Source organism: Sciurus carolinensis, chromosome 4, assembly GCF_902686445.1.
Source record: "Sciurus carolinensis chromosome 4, mSciCar1.2, whole genome shotgun sequence".
In the NCBI taxonomy this organism is placed as follows: domain Eukaryota; kingdom Metazoa; phylum Chordata; class Mammalia; order Rodentia; family Sciuridae; genus Sciurus; species Sciurus carolinensis.
This window is the reverse complement of record NC_062216.1, coordinates 73,122,488-73,134,545: the sequence shown is the minus strand read 5'-3', so window position 1 is coordinate 73,134,545 and position 12,058 is coordinate 73,122,488. Positions and strand designations below refer to the sequence as shown.

Genomic DNA, 12,058 nt, shown 5'->3' with positions numbered 1-12,058 from the left:
AATCCCAATGCTGAGCATATGTTCCATGGGAGTGAAATCTGTATGTTGAAGAAACATCTGTACTCCCATGTTTATGACAGTTCTACTCATAGTAGCCGAGAAATGTAAGTAATCTAAATGCCCATTGGATGATAAATGAATAAATGAATGAAATACTTTATACAATGGGATACTATTTAACCATAAAAATGAATGAAATCCTTTCACTTGACATAACATGTATGGGTCAGGATACCATTAGGTTAAGTGAAGTAAGTCAGGCAGAGAAAGACAAGTATCTTATAATCTCACTGTATTTCAAGTATGAAGGTGTTGACCTCATACATGTTGGGAATACAATTGTAGTTACCACAGACTGGAGAGTGTAGGGGATGAGAATGCAAGACAACAGATTGATCATGAATGATGGGTTTTGTTTAAATAGGAGCTAGAAGTTCTGCTGCACCATGACACAGAACAAAAATGAACAACATTTCAAAATGCTAGAAGAAAGCATACTGGAAGCTTTCACCAAAAAGCAATGAAAAGTGTTTGAGGAGACAAAAAAATGCAATTTGTACATGAATCAGCTCATGAATTTACTCCATTAATGTGTACACTGTGTTATTAGGTATTAGTTTAATAAGTCTACTTAGGTGAAAACAAAGGAAAGTATAAAGGTGGCAAGATATGGGGAAAAATTGTATAGTTTATGTCTGATGGAACCAATGATATATGAAGAGTATATTGGCAGGTAAATTTGATAAGAATGGAAGCATGGAGATATATAGAATTTTCTGAAGAAGATAGAGGAAGCTTACAGTATCTGGGGGATTACATTGGAGGGTTGACAAAGAGCACAGGATTATCTGAGCAGGATTTAGGACCCTGGTGTAGGATTGGCAATCTGTGTACACGTGTGCTGACTATGTACGTCCCTCCTGCACAAAGGATGAAAATTATTTGCAGGAGTAACTCAAAGTTGAGGTATGGAGAAGGTTAGAATGGGGGAAGAAAAGTTCCCTTGGATCATATTTTATAAGAAACTTGAAACTTGCCCAGGGAGCAATGCACCTATGGAGGAAAAAGATCAGACAGGATATATGACTGCATTTTTTTATTTCCTCAAGTAAGAATGATTCATTTGAATCAATAATTATCTGCAGATGCAATTTTTCTTTCTTTTTCCACCCACTGGCTCATAAATGGCTTAAAACTATTTGGTTTTCTTCCCACTAGATATAAAGTTCCACAAAGATGAGAACATTATTTCCTTGAAATACACATACCCAACACCTAAAAACATTTCTGCAACATGGTAAAATCTGAAAGATGTTAGTATTGTGAACAAGAAAACATAGAAGCAGACTCTTAGCGTTGGCTTTATACACCTCTCCCCTATGTCAGACCTGGGTGGAAAGTTCAGATTGTGTTTCCTTTGAAGACCTCTCTGCCCAACATTTATTCCTTCCTAATCAGAGGTATTTTTACCCATACTCGGCCTCCAATGAGGCCTTGTCCCCTGCTGTGCTTTGAAGGAAAGGACATGCTGCCACCTTTGGTTTTCAAAGGAAACTGGGAAGCCCAAGAGTACAGGGAAAATTTGGTCTTCAAGGAAAACACTGGGATCTGTGTGGCCCTCTGGCTAGCCAAATATCACATCTGATCCATTCATTCCCATCTACTCAGGTGACAGAGTTCTGTGACCTAAAGAGAATAGTAGGATTCTGGCATGATGAATGAGTAGATAGGTAGATACAGAAACAAGGCTTATGGTCAAAGCCCCTGTGAGTTGCTTGAATGTAAATGAGTCCCAGCTACAGGCAGGGTGGAAGAAGCAATCCTGGTCTTAGTGGAACAAATGTAAGTGTGATCTTGATGAAAGGTGTTAAAAATAAACCTGGTTATCCAACCTCTTTTGTTTACCTGTATAATTTGAGTCCAAATTTTCTAAGATGAGAGAAGTTATTTCCCCAAGCTGAAGGAGCCCAAGGTAAAATCTGGCATGTGAAGAATTGCGGATCTCCAAAGACCTGATGCAGATACAGAAAGAGTAGTTTACTGAAGACCTGGTTCCTACAAATCCTCTTGGGTCTTCACTGAAGTGTTTTGCAAATGGTCCCATTTTGAAAGTAGAATCCACCTCTGTGACAGAAGCGTGGAGGTAAGGCACTGAGGTGAATGGAACATAATATATCAACAGTGGACTCAAAAAAGAGAAGATGTCATACTGTCATCTGTGCTGAGGAGCTGTCAATGAGAGGCATGAATGAGGACACAGAGGACAAGTCTGTAAAACACCTTTTCTCTAAATTCAAACTCTTCTGACTCTTCTTGGTCAAAACATAAGGACATAGCAATTGAGCATCTTAAATATTACAACATTTTAATACCTTTTAACACCTTCTAGCACTCTGGATCTTTAAACTTAGCCATGAAAGAAACCATTATGAAGAGGCATTTAGGATATTAAAGAATTCAGCCCCTGAGTTCCAGGAAGGGAAATTTACAGATAGAGGATTTAGGATAAATAACGTAGTGCCTCATTTACTTATACAGAAAGCAACCAAAACCCAGACTCTGCCTGGGAACTGCCCACCTATCTGTCTGTAAAAGAGAAGTCACCAAAAGAACACACTTGGCATTCTCAGTACTTCTTACTCCTATTTTCCCAAATCCCTTAGGTTACAGAGAAGAACTGTTTTGCTTGGTTGGTGGGGGCCTGGGTGCTTCCTTCTATTGGACTAAAGCAAGAGTATGTCTCTATCTCTTCTAATTTATTACACAAAAAGCAAAGTCTGTTCTCTAATGTGCAACATGTAGATGCTGAACTTCAAGGTTTTATGTTACTTTTAATTTTGCTGTTGTTGGTCCTTTGGAGTTTTCAGGGAAATTGATTTATTTTATAAATTCTGAACTCAGTGGCCCTTCATAAAATTGTTGTTCCTCTGTATTCTTCCTGCTTAAAAATATCTAGACATTTTTCAAGTTAGATTAGGAAGACCGATTTCCTTTAAAAGGCCAAGGATCTGGAGAATAACCTTCAGTATCAGCCCAGTCTTCACCCTGAAAATCTACCCCCATCCTCAAATGAGTAATTTACGAGTTGGATGAGGAGTTCCAAGTCAGATGGGCTCTGTCATGGCCCTCACATGAAGAAATGTTACTCATGATCTTCTGTGAAAATATAGAAGACACAAGACATAGATAAAAGTATTTGAAGCAAACATATAGATGACTTTAGTGTTTCCAGTACCTTCTACCTCACATGACAATCTCCAAGAAATTATTGCATTACTAAAACTTCATGTGTCATGAAAATACCAGTCTCGTGCAGATATTGAAAGGTCCTTACCATGCCTTATGTAATTTTCAGTAGGGATGATGATTGAAACATTATGCAACCATAAGGGAAAAACAATGAACCCCCCATTTTTTCCTTTTTCTTTCCATGTCATTAACATCAATCACTTCTTAGTTTCTATGGACTAAGACAATTGTGCCTCACTCACAAATCTTACTGCTCCTGGGACAATTGATCAGACTGAGCAGTGGCTCTAAACTCTGTGTGATATCTCAGAGGAAGAGATTCAGAAATCTTCAGGTTTGAAGAAAAGTCAGTGACAATAGCAGAAAGGAAGTGAGAAATTTTCATCCTGCTGATTTACATTTAATTCTTTGATCATTTTAAATAATTAATAATTAATTTTCAATAAACACCATGTTAGAGAACATACTGAAAAGTTTAAGTCAATATGGGAACCCTAGATTTGATCTTATTTATTAAATAAACCCTAGATTTGATCTTATTTATTATTTAGATATTTTCTAAAGAACAGGTACCATTTTATCTCTATGTGTTATGACTCTCTTTGACATCGATATATTAAACAAGTGTAAAATTTACACTGTAAAAGACAACTTGGGGTCTAATTTTAAAAAAAAAAAAAACTTATCCATCAATTTTCTAACACTATAAAAACATGTATATTGTATAATAATTTAAAATATCACTACTAAAATATTAAATGCCTATAGGCACTTGAATAATTTTAATTAAAAATTTCACATATATGTATGCATATGTGTGTCTGTGTGTATTCTATTCTAATCCACTCTCAGCCTATTATTTCATAGGAATATAGTTCTTATCAATATTTATCATACCTCATGTGTAACTTACCCCACATACCAGACTCTACTTCATAAATTTCCTTGAATTTTTGTTATACTTATTCTTCTTTGTGAAATTTAGAGTCTCATAGGATACAAAATAGAATAAACAACTAGATATTGACCTTTTGTTTCAAATATGTGCATTTACTAAAGAGATCAGAAAATAAAATATTTAACTTTCATAAAGTTATTTAATAAAAACTTTCATAGAATTACTGAAGTTATATTTACATAGAGCCCACTTATTTTTCTCATCTTAATTTTCTTTTGGGAAGTCAGTTCTCATGATCAGCACTGGGTGCACCTTGATGTGCTCATTTACACTATTCCACTCTCCCTGGTTATAGTGGTGGACCAACAACACAGGGAGCATCAATTAAAATCTTTGCCCTAAATTCTCCCTCTGAATCTAGCAGACACCAGGGTCCACAGTCTCAACTGTGTGTGAAAAGTCTTTCTGAAGAGCAAAGACAAAGAGAAAATAGCAGGGATTGGAAGGAACATGTGGAGGGAATGTCCTGGAAGCATGGGGTCCCCACTCCTCATGCATTCTTTGAGTTCTGCCAGTCATGTACACCAAATTATTTGAGTTGGTTTGTCACTTGTTGTTTTTTCTTTTACTTAATTTCATATTTGTGGAATTAATCCACACTGTTGACTGATCAGAACATTTTATTACATTCCATCAAATACATATACCACCATTTTTTAAAATTCAGTTACTGTCATTTGGGGGGGCTTGAGTTGAACATAAATAGCCCATACAAGAAGGAAGATGTAACCTGAAGATGCCAGCCTCACAGGTGAGACAGACAAATGAAGCTGAATTGTTTGTAATGAGCATCCTCACCAACAGAATTAACATTGAGTACTATATTTAATGTTTTATGTCTCAAAAAGTCCTGGAGCAGGAGGTTTACTTCATTGTTATGCCTCAAAACTCAAAGAAGAAGCTTCCAATATAAATGCTGCTTAAAACTCTCAGTGAGAGATACTTGTCAATTCTCCCAAGGAACCATGAAAAACAACTATTTAGGGTGAATTCTACTACTTTAGACCTCTTACATTATGTTCAAGCCTTGATACAGTTTATGCCTCATGAGTCAAGAAAAAGGGCTACACTGAACAAATAGTTGATAATTATGGTTCTATATCTAGAGACCTAGATGAACCCAGCACTGAGCTTTTGTGACTGTAGATTATACAGACTAAGTGATAGATTCAATATAGCACTTTAGTTTCACTTGAGAATAAATTCCATGAGAGCAAGACTGGTATAGGGAAGAATAGACATTTAAATGGTGGTATTACGTAAATCAACCATCTGGTAATGTAGATGAGAAAGGGGAATATTTTTTTCTGCACCTCTTTATAACATTAACATATTACCAAAGTAGAATATATTTTTGCAAGTAGAACTAATGAAGATTTCTAAACCACTAATATAAGAAATGCCGACTTAATTGAAGGACTACATAAACCAAAGTAATACTTACCTTCTGTAACTAGGTGATCTGGGATTAAAGAACAATGTACACTTACATATAACCAAACTTTCACTATTCTATTTATATTTCAATAAATAAAACAGAGTAATTCATCCTCCAAGAATACAGGTGAGGATCATCTCTGTGTGCATAGTAGCTGGAACTGGTTTCTAATTCATGTTTTTTCAAAAAAATGTTTCAAGATTTTGGCTCTATGTTATTTCAAAATGCAATGCCTAGGACATACTATAACTCCAATTAATGTATTTTTAAGATATAAAAGTATTGCTGAGATTGCAACAATCCTGCCCTCTGGATACTACTGTCATGGATGTATTACATGACAAATAAGTGATGCTCTGAGTATTGTATGAATTCCACTTTTGACCCTCTCAGGCTATAGCTGGGTTAGGCTTCTTTGATCTGTGAAGAGAAGACTGAAGATGAAACCTGAACTGCATGATCTATTTCTTCATCTGAAATGCTTCAGATTTTCATCAAAGGAAATGATACAAAAGTTCATTGCAAATGTTTGATATTGCAGTAGATTTAAGGGCCTAAGACAAACACCCTCATGATATTTTAACTTCAGGGGACTATAATCAGATATCCCAGTGGATTCTCTCAGAACTTGGATGTACTGTTGTTTTATCTACTCTGAGACATTCTAGCTCTTGGGAGCTAGAAATGTACCATAAACAATGGGAAAAAAGGAAATAGGGCCAGTGCAGACAAGCTTGTGTCTCTAGTGAAGCCAGAGCTATGATCAATCATGCACAATTGGTGGACCTCACTGGTGGTGCTGGTGTTGACCCCTAGTGTGGAGCTAGAACTGAGGGGAAATCTGAGTCCACAGGGAAGGAGACCTGGCTGCACCCACAGGCACAGCCTACAGTCAGAGTTTCTGTTCTGGTGACTGATCATTATTATTCCTCTCCATAGTCAGCAATATTGATGACTGACTGTTATGATGCCCCTGTAACTTTCACACTCTTTATAGTCATAACATCCTAAAGATTAGTGATTTTAGTTTGAAATATTTGTATTTTCATTGTGACTTTCCATGTGAGATACATCATTGTCATCTCTCCTTTTCAATAATGATAGAATTTGGAATAACCTTGTAGTAAGACTTCAGGAATCCAAACTTTGTATTGATACATCAGTTTCAGAGAGAAATAGAAGTATTCTAATTATAATGCTTTGAGTAATGATTTTAATAAAGCAGATTAATGCTTTGGAAGTTCATTCCATTTTGATGACTTACTTTGAAAAGAAAAATTATTAAACCTTACTTTTTCAGAGAAAGGATTTACTTCTTCAGGACATAAACTTTTTACTACATTACAATTCCATGTCTATAGTAAGATGCCTCCCCAAAGGTTTAAATCATACTTGAAATCACTGCCTGATCAGCTTCAATAGATGTCTAATGTTTTCTTCCAAACAACTAAGTAACTAAGTGATAATTCATTACAAAACAAAAAAGCAAATGCAAATAAGCATGCTCAAATCTCTTGATAACTTCTGATCCTTCTTCTAAATTCTCTTTCTTCTTTAATGGGAAGGGTAATATAAAGAATTTAGATTATCTTAGTCATGATAACCTACTTTCCATCTTAGTCTTACACTATTTAGTGAGCACTTTTCTCGTCTCTAAAGGGAAAATTAATATAAATTGTCATTTTTATATATACTGATTTTTTTATTCACTAAAAGTGTTAACATAGTTGGAATTATTGCCTGTGAAACAAAAGTTTGAGAGTAAAATAGTCAAAAAATTAATCCTAGTCATTTTCTACAGAGTTCAACTTCAGGACATAAATATAGAGCTTATTATAAAGGAGGAGACTGACACAGACAAACAGACAGACATTCAAACACATGGATAGATATATTTTAATACTGGAATAATGTGCCCATATAAAAGAAAATACACACACAATACTTTTTTAATTTCTTGGAGTCAGCCATTTAGAACTGACCTTAAAAAAATTCCCCCTCTAAAATTTGTCTCCAGACACTTGTTCATGATATTCCCATTCTGACACCAACTGCTGAATCCATTCTCCACATCCCATTCCTAGGAAAGGAAAAGATTGCACAGCATTTCCTGTGACATGGAGTTCCCAATTCCAACCCTAGATACTCATTTTATTGGTTATGTTCTTCCATAGGATTTGTGCGTTTTGATGGAGGAGGTGGACCCTGCTCTGGGCGAGTGGAAGTGAATTCTGGAGGAGGATGGACTCCAGTATCTGATGGGAACTTCACCTTCCCCACAGCCCAGGTCATCTGTGCAGAGCTGGGGTGTGGCAAGGCATCTTCGGTCCTGGGGAGCTTGCCCCTCAAAGAGGCCAGTGAACAGGTCTGGGCTGAAGAGTTCCAGTGTAAGGGATGGGAGCCTGAGCTCTGGTTCTGCCCCAAAAGGGTCTGTCCTGGAGGCAGCTGCCAACACAGTGGGGCTGTGCAAGTTGTCTGCTCAGGTGAGACTTATGGCAGTACTTTAACCTTTCTGCACACTCTTCTGTGATAACAAAATGTGAAATCGTGTTTCTCCTTCCAGAGTACACAGAAGTCAGGCTCACGAAAAATGGCAGCTCTCAGTGTGAGGGTCAAGTGGAGATGAAGACCTCTGAAGGCTGGAGAACACTCTGTGCCTCCCACTGGAATATGGCCAACGCCAATGTTGTTTGCCGTCAGCTGGGCTGTGGGGTCGCCCTCTCCACCCCAAAAGGAGCATACTTTGTGGAAGGAGATGATGAGATCTGGAGAGACCGATTTCACTGCTCAGGGTCTGAGTCCTTCTTGTGGAATTGTCCTGTGACTGCCCTGGGTGTTCCCGCCTGTGCCCATGGAAACACAGCCTCTGTGGTGTGCTCAGGTATGGGAGGTCAGGGCTGACTGGTACTTGGTTTGTTCATTTGAGTGACATGTCTCTGAGAGCAGACAGCATGGAGGGCTGACTTCCAAAATGAGATATTCTGTGGTAAAATATGATTCTTCTCAATAATCATACATCTTTCAGGTCCTTTAAGGGTTATTCAGAGGAATTTTTTGACTGACAAAGGTTGTAGGATTATTATTACCTATATAGTTTAACCATAGAGCAAAACAGAGTAAGATAAGGAACACTCAAACACATTCTGCAGTTTTCTCAAATCTCTTTTTGCATTTTTTTTTTACTTTTTCTAATTAGTTGTACAGGAGAGTAAAAGGCATTTATATATTTGATAGGTCATATTAGAATAGAGTGTAATCTTTCATTTTTCTGATTATACATATTGCAGGATTACATCAGTCATGCAGTCATACATGTACATAAGGTAATGTCTGTTTCACTCTACTATCATTCCTTCCCCTTTACTCCTTCCCTCCCTTCACTCCCCTCTACCTAATCTAAACTAACTATATTCTTGTCTATACCCCACACCATTGTGAATTAGCTTCCACATATCAGATAAAACATCCAGCCTTTGTTTTTTGGGGGGTTGGCTTATTTCACTTAGCATAGTATCCTCTAACTCCATCCATTTACCAGCAAATACCAGAATTTCATTCTTCTTTAAAACTGTGTCCTTCAGACTTTTTATTATATATTTTCATTTGTTATTTTTAGGTATGCATGATAATATAACATATTGTGACATGTTTATACCTATAAGGAATATAAATACTCATTCTCCTGGTTCCACATGGTATAGAATTACATTGGTCATGTAAAGATATATACACATAAGATAGTAATATCTGATTAATGGTACTGTCTTTCCTATTCCCATTCCCCCTCCCATCTCTTATTCCTCTTTGTCTAATCCAAAGTTCTTCTCTTCTTTCCTTTTCTCCCTTATTTAAGTCAGCATCCACATATCAGAGAAAACATTTAACTTTTGGTTTGGGGGCATTGACTTATTTTGCTTAGCATAATTATATCCAACTCCATCCATTTTCTGGCAAATACCATAATTTCATTCTTCTTTAGGACTGAGAAATATTCACTTGTGTATATATACCACCTTTCTTTATCCATTCAACTGTTGAAGGGCACCTAAGTTGATTCCATAGTTTATCTATTGTGAGTTGAGTTGCTATAAACATTGATGTGACTGTGTCACTGTAATATGCTGATTTTAAGTCCTTTGGATAAAAACCAAAGAGTGGGATAACTGGATCAAATGGTGGTTCCTTTCCAAGTTTTCTGAGGAATCCTATACTGCTTTCCACAATGGTTTCACCATTTTGCATTTCCACCAGCAATGTGTGAGTGGACAATTTCCTCCACATCTTTGCCAGTGTTTATTGTTGCTTGGATTCTTGATAATTGCCATTCTGATTGGAGTGAGTTGAAATCTTGGAGTAGTTTTGATTTGCATTTCTCAAATGCTGGACACTACCCACAGTGTCCCAGAGATTTGATGTGTTGTATCACTATTCTCATTTACCACTAAATACTTTCTTATTACATTCCTGATTTTTTTCTACTATCTATTCATCATTTGATAGCCTAATATTTAGTCTCCAGGTGTTAGAATAGCTTTTAATTTTTATATGTTGTTGATTTCTAATTTTATTCCATTTTGATCAGATAGAATGTATGGCATTCAGTCTGCCTCTGTCTCTCTCTCTCTCTCTCTCTCTCTCTCTCTCTCTCTCTCTCTCTCTCTCTTGAATTTGCAAAGAGTTGCTTTGTGGTCTAAGATATGGTCTATTTTAGGGAAGGATCCATGTGCTGCTGAGAAGAAATTGTATTTAGGCATTGGTGAGTGAAATATTCTATATATATGTCTGTTAAGTCTGAATTATTAATTGTGTTTTTTAGTCCTATAGTTTCTTTATTTAGTTTTTGTTTGGAGGACCTATCTAGTGTTGAAAGATGCATGTTAAAGTCAGCCAGAATTATTGTGTTGTGGTCTATTGGATTCTTGAATTTGAGAAGGGTTTGTTTGATGTACTTAGATGGTCCATTGATTGGGACGTATACATTTCTGATTGTTATGTCCTGTTGATGTATAATTTCCTTAAGCAATATGAAATGCCCTTCTCTGTCCCTTCTGATTACCTTTGGTTGGAAATTCACTTTATCAGATATGAGGATAGAAACCCCTGTTTGTTTATGTGATCCATGTGAGATATGTTTCTTCCCATCCTTTCACCTTCAGCGTGTGGATGTCTTTGCCTGTTTGGTTAGTCTCTTGGAGATAGTATATCATTGGGTCTTGTTTTTTAATCCAATGTGCCAATCTATGTCTTTTGATTGATGAATGTAGGCCATTTACATATTTTTATTTTTGAGATATGACATTGATTCCCTGTCATTTTGATCTATTTCTGACTTTTAATTTGAATTACTTTCTCCATTGATTCACTGTTATTTTAGTGTAGTTCCTCTCTTTGCTGGGTTTGTCTTTTATTTTTCATTTTTTCTTCATGAACTATCTTATCAGTTATGTTTTGTAATGCAGGCTTTCTAGCTCTGAATTCTTTTAACTTTTGTTTATCATGGAAGCTGTTTATGTCCTCATTAAATCTGGAGCTTAGTTTTGCTGGGCATAGTATTTTTGGCTGGCATCCATTTCCTTTCAAAGCTTGGTATATATTGTTCCAAGACCTCCTAGTGTTGGTCTGGGTTGAGAGATCAGCTGAGAGCTGAATGGGTTTTCTTCTAAACAGAGTCTGACATTTTTCTCTGACTTTCGTAAAATTCTATCCTTATTCTGTATGTTAGGCATTTTCATGATACGGTGCCTTGGTGTGGGTCAGTTGAAATTTTGTATATTTGGTGTCCTGGAAGTCTCCTATATTTGATTTTCCATTTCATTCTTTAGGTTTGGGAAATTTTTGATATTGTCTAATTGAAAAGATTGTGCATTTGTTTATTTGTATCTCTGAGCCTTCATCTGTCCCAATATTTCTTATATTAAGTGTTCTCGGGTTATACTAGGTTCTGAAAGTTCTTGGAAGTTCTGTTAATGGTCTCAACATATTTTCTCCATGGTCAATTTTATTTTCATGATTATACATTTTGTTATCTTTTCCAGAAACTCCTTCTTCCTAGTGATCTAGTCTGGTGGTGATGCTTTCATCTGAATTTTTTATTTGGTTCATTTTGAGGATGTCTACTTTCCTGGTTTTTTTTTTTTTTTTTTTTTTTTTTGTCAGAATCTCTGTTTATTGAAGTGATTTTTCAGTTCTTGTATTTTCTCTCTGATTTTACTGCTCATACTGTCCTTTAGTTTGCAGATCAGTTGCACTATGTACATTCTAAATTTCCATCCATTTTGCTACTAATGACAGGTCTTCATTCTTATTTATGCCTAGGTCTATAACACTTTTTACTTATAATTCTTCTTTCAGTGGGCACCTAGGTTGTTTCCATACCATTACTTTTCTAAATAGTGCCACAATAAGCATGGGAA

At 36.2% G+C, this 12,058-nt stretch overlaps 1 pseudogene; it reads left to right on the top strand.

Moving 5' to 3' along the window:
- The window catches only part of LOC124982751 (antigen WC1.1-like), a 314,961-nt pseudogene that overhangs the window by 229,982 nt on the left and 72,921 nt on the right, over nt 1–12,058 (top strand).